Here is a 21,087-nt window from a genome sequence, read left to right on the forward strand (position 1 = left end):
CATGGAAATATCTCGACTCCTCTCTGTATAAACATGGAAATATCTCCACCGTTATCTGTGTAAACTTGGAAATATCAACAGCGCCATCTCTATAAACATTGAAATATCCACACTGCCATCTGTAAAAACATGGAAATATCTACACAGTCATCTGAATAAACATGGAAATATCTTCACCACCATCGGTATAAACATGGAAATACCTACAATACCATCTGTATACAGATGGAAATATCTACACAGACATCTGTATAAATATGGAAATATCTACACCGCCATCTGTATAAACATGGAATTATCTACACTGCCATCTGTAGAAAGATGGAAATATCTACACCGCTATCTCTATAAATATGGAAATATCTACACCGCCATCTCTATAAATATGAAAATATCTACACTGCCATCTCCATAAAGATGGAAGTATCTACTCTGCCATGTGTATAAACACGGAAATATCTACACCACTATCTGTGTAAACATGGAAATATCTACACTGCTATCTGTTTAAACATGGAAATATCTACACCGCCATCTGCATGTCCATGGAAATATCTACGCCGCCATCTGTATAAACATGGAAATATCTACACGGCCATCTGTGTATAGATGGAAATATCAACACCGCCGTCTGTAGAAACATGGAAATATCTACACCGCTATCTCTATAAACATGGAAATATCTGCACTGCCACCTGTAAAAACATGGAAATACCTATACAGTCATCTGTATAAACATGGAAATATCTACAATGCCATCTGTATACACATGGAAATATCTACACAGACATCTGTATAAACATGTAAATATCTACACTGCTATCTCTATAAACATGGAAATGTCTACACCGCCATCTCTGTAAACATGAAAGTATCTACACTGCCATCTCCATAAACATGGAACTAACTACTCTGCCATCTGTATAAACATGGAAACATCTACACCGCCATCTGTGTGAATAAGGAAATATCTACAATGCCATCTGTATAAAGATATAAATATCTGCACCGCGATCTGTATAAACATGGAAATATCTACACCGCGATCTTTATAAACATGGAAATATCAACACCGCTATCTGTATAAACATGGAAATATCTACACAGCTATCACTATAAACATGGAAAACCTACACCGCCATCTGTAGAAACATGCAAATACCTACAAAGTCATCTGTATAAACATGGAAATATCTACACAGCCATCTGTATAAACATGGAAATATCTACACAGCCATCTGTATATACATGGAAATATCTACACCGCTATCTGTATAAACATGGAAATAACTACACCGCTATTAGTACAAGCAAGGAAATATCTACACCGTGATCTGTATAAACATGGAAATATCTTCACCGCTATCTCTATAAACATGGAAATATCTACACCCCTGTCTGTATAAGCAAGGAAATATCCACACCGCTGTCTCTATAAACATGGAAAAATCAACACCGCTATCTCTATGAACATGTAAATACCTACACCGCCATCTCTATAAACATGGAAATATCTACACCACGATCAGAATAAACATGGAAATATCTACACCGCTATCTGTATAAACATGGAATTATCTCCACTGCTATCTCTATAGACATGGAAATATCTACACCGCCATCTGTATAAACATGGAAATACAAAGTTATCTGTAACAACATGGAAATATCTACACCGCCATCTGTATAAACATGGAAATATCTACACAGCCATGTGTATATACATGGAAATAACTACACCGCTATCTATATAAACGTGGAAATAACTACACCGCAATCTGTATAAACATGGAAATATCTACACCGCCATCTACATATCCATGGAAATATCTGCGCCGCGATCTGTATAAACATGGAAATATCTACACGGTCATCTGTGTATAAATGGAAATATCAACACCGCCATCTGTACAAACATGGAAATATCTGCACCGCTATTTGTATAAACATGGAAATATCTACACCGCGGTCTGTATAAGCATGGAAATATCTACACCACTATCTGTATAAACATGGAAATATCTACACCGCTATCTGTATAAACATGGAAATGTCTACACCGCTATCTCTATTAACATGGAAATATCTACAAAGACATCTGTATAAACATGGAAATACCTACACAGTCATGTGTAGGAACATTTAAATATCTACACTGTCTTCTGTATAAACATAGAAATATCTACACAGCCCTCTGTGTAAATATGGAAATATCTGCATAGGCATCTGTGTAAACATGGAAATATCTGCACCGCTATCTGCATAAACATGGAAATACCTACACCGCTGTCTCTATAATCATGGAAATATGTACACCGCTATGTGTATAAACATGGAAATATCTCGACTCCTCTCTGTATAAACATGGAAATATCTCCACCGTTATCTGTGTAAACTTGGAAATATCAACAGCGCCATCTCTATAAACATTGAAATATCCACACTGCCATCTGTAAAAACATGGAAATATCTACACAGTCATCTGAATAAACATGGAAATATCTTCACCACCATCTGTATAAACATGGAAATACCTACAATACCATCTGTATACAGATGGAAATATCTACACAGACATCTGTATAAATATGGAAATATCTACACCGCCATCTGTATAAACATGGAAATATCTACACTGCCATCTGTAGAAAGATGGAAATATCTACACCGCTATCTCTATAAATATGGAAATATCTACACCGCCATCTCTATAAACATGAAAATATCTACACTGCCATCTCCATAAAGATGGAAGTATCTACTCTGCCATGTGTATAAACACGGAAATATCTACACCACTATCTGTGTAAACATGGAAATATCTACACCGCTATCTGTTTAAACATGGAAATATCTACACCGCCATCTGCATGTCCATGGAAATATCTACGCCGCCATCTGTATAAACATGGAAATATCTACACGGCCATCTGTGTATAGATGGAAATATCAACACCGCCATCTGTAGAAACATGGAAATATCTACACCGCTATCTCTATAAACATGGAAATATCTGCACTGCCACCTGTAAAAACATGGAAATACCTATACAGTCATCTGTATAAACATGGAAATATCTACAATGCCATCTGTATACACATGGAAATAACTACACAGACATCTGTATAAACATGTAAATATCTACACTGCTATCTCTATAAACATGGAAATATCTACACCGCCATCTCTGTAAACATGAAAGTATCTACACTGCCATCTCCATAAACATGGAACTAACTACATTGCCATCTGTATAAACATGGAAACATCTACACCGCCATCTGTGTGAATAAGGAAATATCTACAATGCCATCTGTATAAAGATATAAATATCTGCACCGCGATCTGTATAAACATGGAAATATCTACACCGCGATCTTTATAAACATGGAAATATCAACACCACTATCTGTATAAACATGGAAATATCTACACAGCTATCACTATAAACATGGAAAACCTACACCGCCATCTGTAGAAACATGCAAATACCTACAAAGTCATCTGTATAAACATGGAAATATCTACACAGCCATCTGTATAAACATGGAAATATCTACACAGCCATCTGTATATACATGGAAATATCTACACCGCTATCTGTATAAACATGGAAATAACTACACCGCTATTAGTACAAGCAAGGAAATATCTACACCGTGATCTGTATAAACATGGAAATATCTTCACCGCTATCTCTATAAACATGGAAATCTCTACACCCCTATCTGTATAAGCAAGGAAATATCCACACCGCTGTCTCTATAAACATGGAAAAATCAACACCGCTATCTCTATGAACATGTAAATATCTACACCGCCATCTCTATAAACATGGAAATATCTACACCACGATCAGAATAAACATGGAAATATCTACACCGCCATCTGTATAAACATGGAAATACAAAGTTATCTGTATAAACATGGAAATATCTACACCGCCGTCTGTATAAACATGGAAATATCTACACAGCCATGTGTACATACATGGAAATAACTACACCGCTAACTATATAAACATGGAAATAACTACACCGCAATCTGTATAAACATGGAAATATCTACACCGCCATCTACATATCCATGGAAATATCTGCGCCGCCGTCTGTATAAACATGGAAATATCTACACGGTCATCTGTGTATAAATGGAAATATCAACACCGCCATCTGTACAAACATGGAAATATCTGCACCGCTATTTGTATAAACATGGAAATATCTACACCGCGGTCTGTATAAACATGGAAATATCTACACCACTATCTGTATAAACATGGAAATATCTACACCGCTATCTGTATAAACATGGAAATGTCTACACCGCTATCTCTATTAACATGGAAATATCTACAAAGACATCTGTATAAACATGGAAATACCTACACAGTCATGTGTAGGAACATTTAAATATCTACACTGTCTTCTGTATAAACATAGAAATATCTACACAGCCCTCTGTGTAAATATGGAAATATCTGCATAGGCATCTGTGTAAACATGGAAATATCTGCACCGCTATCTGCATAAACATGGAAATACCTACACCGCTGTCTCTATAATCATGGAAATATGTACACCGCTATGTGTATAAACATGGAAATATCTCGACTCCTCTCTGTATAAACATGGAAATATCTCCACCGTTATCTGTATAAACTTGGAAATATCTACAGCGCCATCTGTATAAACATTGAAATATCCACACTGCCATCTGTAAAAACATGGAAATATCTACACAGTCATCTGAATAAACATGGAAATATCTTCACCACCATCTGTATAAACATGGAAATACCTACAATACCATCTGTATACAGATGGAAATATCTACAAAGACATCTGTATAAATATGGAAATATCTACACCGCCAACTGTATAAACATGGAAATATCTACACTGCCATCTGTAGAAAGATGGAAATATCTACACCGCTATCTCTATAAATATGGAAATATCTACACCGCCATCTCTATAAACATGAAAATATCTACACTGCCATCTCCATAAAGATGGAAGTATCTACTCTGCCATGTGTATAAACACGGAAATATCTACACCACTATCTGTGTAAACATGGAAATATCTACACCGCTATCTGTTTAAACATGGAAATATCTACACCGCCATCTGCATGTCCATGGAAATATCTACGCCGCCATCTGTATAAACATGGAAATATCTACACGGCCATCTGTGTATAGATGGAAATATCAACACCGCCATCTGTAGAAACATGGAAATATCTACACCGCTATCTCTATAAACATGGAAATATCTGCACTGCCACCTGTAAAAACATGGAAATACCTATACAGTCATCTGTATAAACATGGAAATATCTACAATGCCATCTGTATACACATGGAAATATCTACACAGACATCTGTATAAACATGTAAATATCTACACTGCTATCTCTATAAACATGGAAATATCTACACCGCCATCTCTGTAAACATGAAAGTATCTACACTGCCATCTCCATAAACATGGAACTAACTACATTGCCATCTGTATAAACATGGAAACATCTACACCGCCATCTGTGTGAATAAGGAAATATCTACAATGCCATCTGTATAAAGATATAAATATCTGCACCGCGATCTGTATAAACATGGAAATATCTACACCGCGATCTTTATAAACATGGAAATATCAACACCGCTATCTGTATAAACATGGAAATATCTACACAGCTATCACTATAAACATGGAAAACCTACACCGCCATCTGTATTAACATGCAAATACCTACAATGTCATCTGTATAAACATGGAAATATCTACACAGCCATCTGTATAAACATGGAAATATCTACACAGCCATCTGTATATACATGGAAATATCTACACCGCTATCTGTATAAACATGGAAATAACTACACCGCTATTAGTACAAGCAAGGAAATATCTACACCGTGATCTGTATAAACATGGAAATATCTTCACCGCTATCTCTATAAACATGGAAATCTCTACACCCCTATCTGTATAAGCAAGGAAATATCCACACCGCTGTCTCTATAAACATGGAAAAATCAACACCGCTATCTCTATGAACATGTAAATATCTACACCGCCATCTCTATAAACATGGAAATATCTACACCACGATCAGAATAAACATGGAAATATCTACACCACCATCTGTATAAACATGGAAATACAAAGTTATCTGTATAAACATGGAAATATCTACACCGCCATCTGTATAAACATGGAAATATCTACACAGCCATGTGTACATACATGGAAATAACTACACCGCTAACTATATAAACATGGAAATAACTACACCGCAATCTGTATAAACATGGAAATATCTACACCGCCATCTACATATCCATGGAAATATCTGCGCCGCCGTCTGTATAAACATGGAAATATCTACACGGTCATCTGTGTATAAATGGAAATATCAACACCGCCATCTGTACAAACATGGAAATATCTGCACCGCTATTTGTATAAACATGGAAATATCTACACCGCGGTCTGTATAAACATGGAAATATCTACACCACTATCTGTATAAACATGGAAATATCTACACCGCTATCTGTATAAACATGGAAATGTCTACACCGCTATCTCTATTAACATGGAAATATCTACAAAGACATCTGTATAAACATGGAAATACCTACACAGTCATGTGTAGGAACATTTAAATATCTACACTGTCTTCTGTATAAACATAGAAATATCTACACAGCCCTCTGTGTAAATATGGAAATATCTGCATAGGCATCTGTGTAAACATGGAAATATCTGCACCGCTATCTGCATAAACATGGAAATACCTACACCGCTGTCTCTATAATCATGGAAATATGTACACCGCTATGTGTATAAACATGGAAATATCTCGACTCCTCTCTGTATAAACATGGAAATATCTCCACCGTTATCTGTATAAACTTGGAAATATCTACAGCGCCATCTCTATAAACATTGAAATATCCACACTGCCATCTGTAAAAACATGGAAATATCTACACAGTCATCTGAATAAACATGGAAATATCTTCACCACCATCTGTATAAACATGGAAATACCTACAATACCATCTGTATACAGATGGAAATATCTACAAAGACATCTGTATAAATATGGAAATATCTACACCGCCATCTGTATAAACATGGAAATATCTACACTGCCATCTGTAGAAAGATGGAAATATCTACACCGCTATCTCTATAAATATGGAAATATCTACACCGCCATCTCTATAAACATGAAAATATCTACACTGCCATCTCCATAAAGATGGAAGTATCTACTCTGCCATGTGTATAAACACGGAAATATCTACACCACTATCTGTGTAAACATGGAAATATCTACACCGCTATCTGTTTAAACATGGAAATATCTACACCGCCATCTGCATGTCCATGGAAATATCTACGCCGCCATCTGTATAAACATGGAAATATCTACACGGCCATCTGTGTATAGATGGAAATATCAACACCGCCATCTGTAGAAACATGGAAATATCTACACCGCTATCTCTATAAACATGGAAATATCTGCACTGCCACCTGTAAAAACATGGAAATACCTATACAGTCATCTGTATAAACATGGAAATATCTACAATGCCATCTGTATACACATGGAAATATCTACACAGACATCTGTATAAACATGTAAATATCTACACTGCTATCTCTATAAACATGGAAATATCTACACCGCCATCTCTGTAAACATGAAAGTATCTACACTGCCATCTCCATAAACATGGAACTAACTACTCTGCCATCTGTATAAACATGGAAACATCTACACCGCCATCTGTGTGAATAAGGAAATATCTACAATGCCATCTGTATAAAGATATAAATATCTGCACCGCGATCTGTATAAACATGGAAATATCTACACCGCGATCTTTATAAACATGGAAATATCAACACCGCTATCTGTATAAACATGGAAATATCTACACAGCTATCACTATAAACATGGAAAACCTACACCGCCATCTGTATAAACATGCAAATACCTACAAAGTCATCTGTATAAACATGGAAATATCTACACAGCCATCTGTATAAACATGGAAATATCTACACAGCCATCTGTATATACATGGAAATATCTACACCGCTATCTGTATAAACATGGAAATAACTACACCGCTATTAGTACAAGCAAGGAAATATCTACACCGTGATCTGTATAAACATGGAAATATCTTCACCGCTATCTCTATAAACATGGAAATCTCTACACCCCTATCTGTATAAGCAAGGAAATATCCACACCGCTGTCTCTATAAACATGGAAAAATCAACACCGCTATCTCTATGAACATGTAAATATCTACACCGCCATCTCTATAAACATGGAAATATCTACACCACGATCAGAATAAACATGGAAATATCTACACCGCTATCTGTATAAACATGGAATTATCTCCACTGCTATCTCTATAGACATGGAAATATCTACACCGACATCTGTATAAACATGGAAATACAAAGTTATCTGTAACAACATGGAAATATCTACACCGCCATCTGTATAAACATGGAAATATCTACACAGCCATGTGTATATACATGGAAATAACTACACCGCTATCTATATAAACATGGAAATAACTACACCGCAATCTGTATAAACATGGAAATATCTACACCGCCATCTACATATACATGGAAATATCTGCGCCGCCGTCTGTATAAACATGGAAATATCTACACGGTCATCTGTGTATAAATGGAAATATCAACACCGCCCTCTGTACAAACATGGAAATATCTGCACCGCTATTTGTATAAACATGGAAATATCTACACCGCGGTCTGCATGAACATGGAAATATCTACACCACTATCTGTATAAACATGGAAATATCTACACCGCTATCTGTATAAACATGGAAATGTCTACACCGCTATCTCTATTAACATGGAAATATCTACAAAGACATCTGTATAAACATGGAAATACCTACACAGTCATGTGTAGGAACATTTAAATATCTACACTGTCTTCTGTATAAACATAGAAATATCTACACAGCCCTCTGTGTAAATATGGAAATATCTGCATAGGCATCTGTGTAAACATGGAAATATCTGCACCGCTATCTGAATAAACATGGAAATACCTACACCGCTGTCTCTATAATCATGGAAATATGTACACCGCTATGTGTATAAACATGGAAATATCTCGACTCCTCTCTGTATAAACATGGAAATATCTCCACCGTTATCTGTATAAACTTGGAAATATCTACAGCGCCATCTCTATAAACATTGAAATATCCACACTGCCATCTGTAAAAACATGGAAATATCTACACAGTCATCTGAATAAACATGGAAATATCTTCACCACCATCTGTATAAACATGGAAATACCTACAATACCATCTGTATACAGATGGAAATATCTACAAAGACATCTGTATAAATATGGAAATATCTACACTGCCATCTGTAGAAAGATGGAAATATCTACACCGCTATCTCTATAAATATGGAAATATCTACACCGCCATCTCTATAAACATGAAAATATCTACACTGCCATCTCCATAAAGATGGAAGTATCTACTCTGCCATGTGTATAAACATGGAAATATCTACACCACTATCTGTGTAAACATGGAAATATCTACACCGCTATCTGTTTAAACATGGAAATATCTACACCGCCATCTGCATGTCCATGGAAATATCTACGCCGCCATCTGTATAAACATGGAAATATCTACACGGCCATCTGTGTATAGATGGAAATATCAACACCGCCATCTGTAGAAACATGGAAATATCTACACCGCTATCTCTATAAACATGGAAATATCTGAACTGCCACCTGTAAAAACATGGAAATACCTATACAGTCATCTGTATAAACATGGAAATATCTACAATGCCATCTGTATACACATGGAAATATCTACACAGACATCTGTATAAACATGTAAATATCTACACTGCTATCTCTATAAACATGGAAATATCTACACCGCCATCTCTGTAAACATGAAAGTATCTACACTGCCATCTCCATAAACATGGAACTAACTACTCTGCCATCTGTATAAACATGGAAACATCTACACCGCCATCTGTGTGAATAAGGAAATATCTACAATGCCATCTGTATAAAGATATAAATATCTGCACCGCGATCTGTATAAACATGGAAATATCTACACCGCGATCTTTATAAACATGGAAATATCAACACCGCTATCTGTATAAACATGGAAATATCTACACAGCTATCACTATAAACATGGAAAACCTACACCGCCATCTGTATAAACATGCAAATACCTACAAAGTCATCTGTATAAACATGGAAATATCTACACAGCCATCTGTATAAACATGGAAATATCTACACAGCCATCTGTATATACATGGAAATATCTACACCGCTATCTGTATAAACATGGAAATAACTACACCGCTATTAGTACAAGCAAGAAATATCTACACCGTGATCTGTATAAACATGGAAATATCTTCACCGCTATCTCTATAAACATGGAAATATCTACACCCCTATCTGTATAAGCAAGGAAATATCCACACCGCTGTCTCTATAAACATGGAAAAATCAACACCGCTATCTCTATGAACATGTAAATATCTACACCGGCATCTCTATAAACATGGAAATATCTACACCACGATCAGAATAAACATGGAAATATCTACACCGCTATCTGTATAAACATGGAATTATCTCCACTGCTATCTCTATAGACATGGAAATATCTACACCGCCATCTGTATAAACATGGAAATACAAAGTTATCTGTATAAACATGGAAATATCTACACGGCCATCTGTGTATAGATGGAAATATCAACACCGCCATCTGTAGAAACATGGAAATATCTACACCGCTATCTCTATAAACATGGAAATATCTGCACTGCCACCTGTAAAAACATGGAAATACCTATACAGTCATCTGTATAAACATGGAAATATCTACAATGCCATCTGTATACACATGGAAATATCTACACAGACATCTGTATAAACATGTAAATATCTACACTGCTATCTCTATAAACATGGAAATATCTACACCGCCATCTCTGTAAACATGAAAGTATCTACACTGCCATCTCCATAAACATGGAACTAACTACTCTGCCATCTGTATAAACATGGAAACATCTACACCGCCATCTGTGTGAATAAGGAAATATCTACAATACCATCTGTATAAAGATATAAATATCTGCACCGTGATCTGTATAAACATGGAAATATCTACACCGCGATCTTTATAAACATGGAAATATCAACACCGCTATCTGTATAAACATGGAAATATGTACACAGCTATCACTATAAACATGGAAAACCTACACCGCCATCTGTATAAACATGCAAATACCTACAAAGTCATCTGTATAAACATGGAAATATCTACACAGCCATCTGTATAAACATGGAAATATCTACACAGCCATCTGTATATACATGGAAATATCTACACCGCTATCTGTATAAACATGGAAATAACTACACCGCTATTAGTACAAGCAAGAAATATCTACACCGTGATCTGTATAAACATGGAAATATCTTCACCGCTATCTCTATAAACATGGAAATATCTACACCCCTATCTGTATAAGCAAGGAAATATCCAAACCGCTGTCTCTATAAACATGGAAAAATCAACACCGCTATCTCTATGAACATGTAAATATCTACACCGCCATCTCTATAAACATGGAAATATCTACACCACGATCAGAATAAACATGGAAATATCTACACCGCTATCTGTATAAACATGGAATTATCTCCACTGCTATCTCTATAGACATGGAAATATCTACACCGCCATCTGTATAAACATGGAAATACAAAGTTATCTGTATAAACATGGACATATCTACACCGCCATCTGTATAAACATGGAAATATCTACACAGCCATGTGTATATACATGGAAATAACTACACCGCTATCTATATAAACATGGAAATAACTACACCGCAATCTGTATAAACATGGAAATATCTACACCGCCATCTACATATCCATGGAAATATCTGCGCCGCCATCTGTACAAACATGGAAATATCTACACGGTCATCTGTGTATAAATGGAAATATCAACACCGCCATCTGTACAAACATGGAAATATCTGCACCGCTATTTGTATAAACATGGAAATATCTACACCGCGGTCTGCATAAACATGGAAATATCTACACCACTATCTGTATAAACATGGAAATATCTACACCGCTATCTGCATAAACATGGAAATGTCTACACCGCTATCTCTATTAACATGGAAATATCTACAAAGACATCTGTATAAACATGGAAATACCTACACAGTCATGTGTAGGAACATTTAGATATCTACACTGTCTTCTGTATAAACATAGAAATATCTACACAGCCCTCTGTGTAAATATGGAAATATCTGCATAGGCATCTGTGTAAACATGGAAATATCTGCACCGCTATCTGCATAAACATGGAAATATCTACACCGCTGTCTCTATAATCATGGAAATATGTACACCGCTATGTGTATAAACATGGATATATCTCGACTCCTCTCTGTATAAACATGGAAATATCTCCACCGTTATCTGTATAAACTTGGAAATATCTACAGCGCCATCTCTATAAACATTGAAATATCCACACTGCCATCTGTAAAAACATGGAAATATCTACACAGTCATCTGAATAAACATGGAAATATCTTCACCACCATCTGTATAAACATGGAAATACCTACAATACCATCTGTATACAGATGGAAATATCTACACAGACATCTGTATAAATATGGAAATATCTACACCGCCATCTGTATAAACATGGAAATATCTACACTGCCATCTGTAGAAAGATGGAAATATCTACACCGCTATCTCTATAAATATGGAAATATCTACACCGCCATCTCTATAAACATGAAAATATCTACACTGCCATCTCCATAAAGATGGAAGTATCTACTCTGCCATGTGTATAAACACGGAAATATCTACACCACTATCTGTGTAAACATGGAAATATCTACACCGCTATCTGTTTAAACATGGAAATATCTACACCGCCATCTGCATGTCCATGGAAATATCTACGCCGCCATCTGTATAAACATGGAAATATCTACACGGCCATCTGTGTATAGATGGAAATATCAACACCGCCGTCTGTAGAAACATGGAAATATCTACACCGCTATCTCTATAAACATGGAAATATCTGCACTGCCACCTGTAAAAACATGGAAATACCTATACAGTCATCTGTATAAACATGGAAATATCTACAATGCCATCTGTATACACATGGAAATATCTACACAGACATCTGTATAAACATGTAAATATCTACACTGCTATCTCTATAAACATGGAAATATCTACACCGCCATCTCTGTAAACATGAAAGTATCTACACTGCCATCTCCATAAACATGGAACTAACTACTCTGCCATCTGTATAAACATGGAAACATCTACACCGCCATCTGTGTGAATAAGGAAATATCTACAATGCCATCTGTATAAAGATATAAATATCTGCACCGCGATCTGTATAAACATGGAAATATCTACACCGCGATCTTTATAAACATGGAAATATCAACACCGCTATCTGTATAAACATGGAAATATCTACACAGCTATCACTATAAACATGGAAAACCTACACCGCCATCTGTATAAACATGCAAATACCTACAAAGTCATCTGTATAAACATGGAAATATCTACACAGCCATCTGTATAAACATGGAAATATCTACACAGCCATCTGTATATACATGGAAATATCTACACCGCTATCTGTATAAACATGGAAATAACTACACCGCTATTAGTACAAGCAAGAAATATCTACACCGTGATCTGTATAAACATGGAAATATCTTCACCGCTATCTCTATAAACATGGAAATATCTACACCCCTATCTGTATAAGCAAGGAAATATCCAAACCGCTGTCTCTATAAACATGGAAAAATCAACACCGCTATCTCTATGAACATGTAAATATCTACACCGCCATCTCTATAAACATGGAAATATCTACACCACGATCAGAATAAACATGGAAATATCTACACCGCTATCTGTATAAACATGGAATTATCTCCACTGCTATCTCTATAGACATGGAAATATCTACACCGCCATCTGTATAAACATGGAAATACAAAGTTATCTGTATAAACATGGAAATATCTACACGGCCATCTGTGTATAGATGGAAATATCAACACCGCCATCTGTAGAAACATGGAAATATCTACACCGCTATCTCTATAAACATGGAAATATCTGCACTGCCACCTGTAAAAACATGGAAATACCTATACAGTCATCTGTATAAACATGGAAATATCTACAATGCCATCTGTATACACATGGAAATATCTACACAGACATCTGTATAAACATGTAAATATCTACACTGCTATCTCTATAAACATGGAAATATCTACACCGCCATCTCTGTAAACATGAAAGTATCTACACTGCCATCTCCATAAACATGGAACTAACTACTCTGCCATCTGTATAAACATGGAAACATCTACACCGCCATCTGTGTGAATAAGGAAATATCTACAATACCATCTGTATAAAGATATAAATATCTGCACCGTGATCTGTATAAACATGGAAATATCTACACCGCGATCTTTATATACATGGAAATATCAACACCGCTATCTGTATAAACATGGAAATATGTACACAGCTATCACTATAAACATGGAAAACCTACACCGCCATCTGTATAAACATGCAAATACCTACAAAGTCATCTGTATAAACATGGAAATATCTACACAGCCATCTGTATAAACATGGAAATATCTACACAGCCATCTGTATATACATGGAAATATCTACACCGCTATCTGTATAAACATGGAAATAACTACACCGCTATTAGTACAAGCAAGAAATATCTACACCGTGATCTGTATAAACATGGAAATATCTTCACCGCTATCTCTATAAACATGGAAATATCTACACCCCTATCTGTATAAGCAAGGAAATATCCAAACCGCTGTCTCTATAAACATGGAAAAATCAACACCGCTATCTCTATGAACATGTAAATATCTACACCGCCATCTCTATAAACATGGAAATATCTACACCACGATCAGAATAAACATGGAAATATCTACACCGCTATCTGTATAAACATGGAATTATCTCCACTGCTATCTCTATAGACATGGAAATATCTACACCGCCATCTGTATAAACATGGAAATACAAAGTTATCTGTATAAACATGGACATATCTACACCGCCATCTGTATAAACATGGAAATATCTACACAGCCATGTGTATATACATGGAAATAACTACACCGCTATCTATATAAACATGGAAATAACTACACCGCCATCTGTACAAACATGGAAATATCTACACGGTCATCTGTGTATAAATGGAAATATCAACACCGCCATCTGTACAAACATGGAAATATCTGCACCGCTATTTGTATAAACATGGAAATATCTACACCGCGGTCTGCATAAACATGGAAATATCTACACCACTATCTGTATAAACATGGAAATATCTACACTGCTATCTGCATAAACATGGAAATGTCTACACCGCTATCTCTATTAACATGGAAATATCTACAAAGACATCTGTATAAACATGGAAATACCTACACAGTCATGTGTAGGAACATTTAGATATCTACACTGTCTTCTGTATAAACATAGAAATATCTACACAGCCCTCTGTGTAAATATGGAAATATCTGCATAGGCATCTGTGTAAACATGGAAATATCTGCACCGCTATCTGCATAAACATGGAAATATCTACACCGCTGTCTCTATAATCATGGAAATATGTACACCGCTATGTGTATAAACATGGAAATATCTCGACTCCTCTCTGGATAAACATGGAAATATCTCCACCGTTATCTGTATAAACTTGGAAATATCTACAGCGCCATCTCTATAAACATTGAAATATCCACACTGCCATCTGTAAAAACATGGAAATATCTACACAGTCATCTGAATAAACATGGAAATATCTTCACCACCATCTGTATAAACATGGAAATACCTACAATACCATCTGTATACAGATGGAAATATCTACACAGACATCTGTATAAATATGGAAATATCTACACCGCCATCTGTATAAACATGGAAATATCTACACTGCCATCTGTAGAAAGATGGAAATATCTACACCGCTATCTCTATAAATATGGAAATATCTACACCGCCATCTCTATAAACATGAAAATATCTACACTGCCATCTCCATAAAGATGGAAGTATCTCTTCTGCCTTGTGTATAAACACGGAAATATCTACACCACTATCTGTGTAAACATGGAAATATCTACACCGCTATCTGTTTAAACATGGAAATATCTACACCGCCATCTGCATGTCCATGGAAATATCTACGCCGCCATCTGTATAAACATGGAAATATCTACACGGCCATCTGTGTATAGATGGAAATATCAACACCGCCATCTGTAGAAACATGGAAATATCTACACCGCTATCTCTATAAACATGGAAATATCTGCACTGCCACCTGTAAAAACATGGAAATACCTATACAGTCATCTGTATAAACATGGAAATATCTACAATGCCATCTGTATACACATGGAAATATCTACACAGACATCTGTATAAACATGTAAATATCTACACTGCTATCTCTATAAACATGGAAATATCTACACCGCCATCTCTGTAAACATGAAAGTATCTACACTGCCATCTCCATAAACATGGAACTAACTACTCTGCCATCTGTATAAACATGGAAACATCTACACCGCCATCTGTGTGAATAAGGAAATATCTACAATGCCATCTGTATAAAGATATAAATATCTGCACCGCGATCTGTATAAACATGGAAATATCTACACCGCGATCTTTATAAACATGGAAATATCAACACCGCTATCTGTATAAACATGGAAATATCTACACAGCTATCACTATAAACATGGAAAACCTACACCGCCATCTGTATAAACATGCAAATACCTACAAAGTCATCTGTATAAACATGGAAATATCTACACAGCCATCTGTATAAACATGGAAATATCTACACAGCCATCTGTATATACATGGAAATATCTACACCGCTATCTGTATAAACATGGAAATAACTACACCGCTATTAGTACAAGCAAGGAAATATCTACACCGTGATCTGTATAAACATGGAAATATCTTCACCACTATCTCTATAAACATGGAAATCTCTACACCCCTATCTGTATAAGCAAGGAAATATCCACACCGCTGTCTCTATAAACATGGAAAAATCAACACCGCTATCTCTATGAACATGTAAATATCTACACCGCCATCTCTATAAACATGGAAATATCTACACCACGATCAGAATAAACATGGAAATATCTACACCGCTATCTGTATAAACATGGAATTATCTCCACTGCTATCTCTATAGACATGGAAATATCTACACCGCCATCTGTATAAACATGGAAATACAAAGTTATCTGTAACAACATGGAAATATCTACACCGCCATCTGTATAAACATGGAAATATCTACACAGCCATGTGTATATACATGGAAATAACTACACCGCTATCTATATAAACATGGAAATAACTACACCGCAATCTGTATAAACATGGAAATATCTACACCGCCATCTACATATCCATGGAAATATCTGCGCCGCCATCTGTATAAACATGGAAATATCTACACGGTCATCTGTGTATAAATGGAAATATCAACACCGCCATCTGTACAAACATGGAAATATCTGCACCGCTATGTGTATAAACATGGAAATATCTACACCGCGGTCTGTATAAACATGGAAATATCTACACCACTATCTGTATAAACATGGAAATATCTACACCGCTATCTGTATAAACATGGAAATGTCTACACCGCTATCTCTATTAACATGGAAATATCTACAAAGACATCTGTATAAACATGGAAATACCTACACAGTCATGTGTAGGAACATTTAAATATCTACACTGTCTTCTGTATTAACATAGAAATATCTACACAGCCCTCTGTGTAAATATGGAAATATCTGCATAGGCATCTGTGTAAACATGGAAATATCTGCACCGCTATCTGCATAAACATGGAAATACCTACACCGCTGTCTCTATAATCATGGAAATATGTACACCGCTATGTGTATAAACATGGAAATATCTCGACTCCTCTCTGTATAAACATGGAAATATCTCCACCGTTATCTGTATAAACTTGGAAATATCTACAGCGCCATCTCTATAAACATTGAAATATCCACACTGCCATCTGTAAAAACATGGAAATATCTACACAGTCATCTGAATAAACATGGAAATATCTTCACCACCATCTGTATAAACATGGAAATACCTACAATACCATCTGTATACAGATGGAAATATCTACACAGACATCTGTATAAATATGGAAATATCTACACCGCCATCTGTATAAACATGGAAATATCTACACTGCCATCTGTAGAAAGATGGAAATATCTACACCGCTATCTCTATAAATATGGAAATATCTACACCGCCATCTCTATAAACATGAAAATATCTACACTGCCATCTCCATAAAGATGGAAGTATCTACTCTGCCTTGTGTATAAACACGGAAATATCTACACCACTATCTGTGTAAACATGGAAATATCTACACCGCTATCTGTTTAAACATGGAAATATCTACACCGCCATCTGCATGTCCATGGAAATATCTACGCCGCCATCTGTATAAACATGGAAATATCTACACGGCCATCTGTAGAAACATGGAAATATCTACACCGCTATCTCTATAAACATGGAAATATCTGCACTGCCACCTGTAAAAACATGGAAATACCTATACAGTCATCTGTATAAACATGGAAATATCTACAATGCCATCTGTATACACATGGAAATATCTACACAGACATCTGTGTAAACATGTAAATATCTACACTGCTATCTCTATAAACATGGAAATATCTACACCGCCATCTCTGTAAACATGAAAGTATCTACACTGCCATCTCCATAAACATGGAACTAACTACTCTGCCATCTGTATAAACATGGAAACATCTACACCGCCATCTGTGTGAATAAGGAAATATCTACAATGCCATCTGTATAAAGATATAAATATCTGCACCGCGATCTGTATAAACATGGAAATATCTACACCGCGATCTTTATAAACATGGAAATATCAACACCGCTATCTGTATAAACATGGAAATATCTACACAGCTATCACTATAAACATGGAAAACCTACACCGCCATCTGTATAAACATGCAAATACCTACAAAGTCATCTGTATAAACATGGAAATATCTACACAGCCATCTGTATAAACATGGAAATATCTACACAGCCATCTGTATATACATGGAAATATCTACACCGCTATCTGTATAAACATGGAAATAACTACACCGCTATTAGTACAAGCAAGGAAATATCTACACCGTGATCTGTATAAACATGGAAATATCTTCACCGCTATCTCTATAAACATGGAAATATCTACACCCCTATCTGTATAAGCAAGGAAATATCCACACCGCTGTCTCTATAAACATGGAAAAATCAACACCGCTATCTCTATGAACATGTAAATATCTACACCGCCATCTCTATAAACATGGAAATATCTACACCACGATCAGAATAAACATGGAAATATCTACACCGCCATCTGTATAAACATGGAAATACAAAGTTATCTGTATAAACATGGAAATATCTACACCGCCATCTGTATAAACATGGAAATATCTACACAGCCATGTGTACATACATGGAAATAACTACACCGCTATCTATATAAACATGGAAATAACTACACCGCAATCTGTATAAACCTGGAAATATCTACACCGCCATCTACATATCCATGGAAATATCTGTGCCGCCGTCTGTATAAACATGGAAATATCTGCACGGTCATCTGTGTATAAATGGAAATATCAACACCGCCATCTGTACAAACATGGAAATATCTGAACCGCTATTTGTATAAACATGGAAATATCTACACCGCGGTCTGTATAAACATGGAAATATCTACACCACTATCTGTATAAACATGGAAATATCTACACCGTTATCTGTATAAACATGGAAATGTCTGCACCGCTATCTCTATTAACATGGAAATATCTACAAAGACATCTGTATAAACATGGAAATACCTACACAGTCATGTGTAGGAACATTTAAATATCTACACTGTCTTCTGTATAAACATAGAAATATCTACACAGCCCTCTGTGTAAATATGGAAATATCTGCATAGGCATCTGTGTAAACATGGAAATATCTGCACCGCTATCTGCATAAACATGGAAATACCTACACCGCTGTCTCTATAATCATGGAAATATGTACACCGCTATGTGTATAAACATGGAAATATCTCGACTCCTCTCTGTATAAACATGGAAATATCTCCACCGTTATCTGTATAAACTTGGAAATATCTACAGCGCCATCTCTATAAACATTGAAATATCCACACTGCCATCTGTAAAAACATGGAAATATCTGCACAGTCATCTGAATAAACATGGAAATATCTTCACCACCATCTGTATATACATGGAAATACCTACAATACCATCTGTATACAGATGGAAATATCTACACAGACATCTGTATAAATATGGAAATATCTACACCGCCATCTGTATAAACATGGAAATATCTACACTGCCATCTGTAGAAAGATGGAAATATCTACACCGCTATCTCTATAAATATGGAAATATCTACACCGCCATCTCTATAAACATGAAAATATCTACACTGCCATCTCCATAAAGATGGAAGTATCTACTCTGCCATGTGTATAAACACGGAAATATCTACACCACTATCTGTGTAAACATGGAAATATCTACACCGCTATCTGTTTAAACATGGAAATATCTACACCGCCATCTGCATGTCCATGGAAATATCTACGCCGCCATCTGTATAAACATGGAAATATCTACACGGCC

This window comes from Pan paniscus, chromosome 8 (assembly GCF_029289425.2).
Source record: "Pan paniscus chromosome 8, NHGRI_mPanPan1-v2.0_pri, whole genome shotgun sequence".
In the NCBI taxonomy this organism is placed as follows: domain Eukaryota; kingdom Metazoa; phylum Chordata; class Mammalia; order Primates; family Hominidae; genus Pan; species Pan paniscus.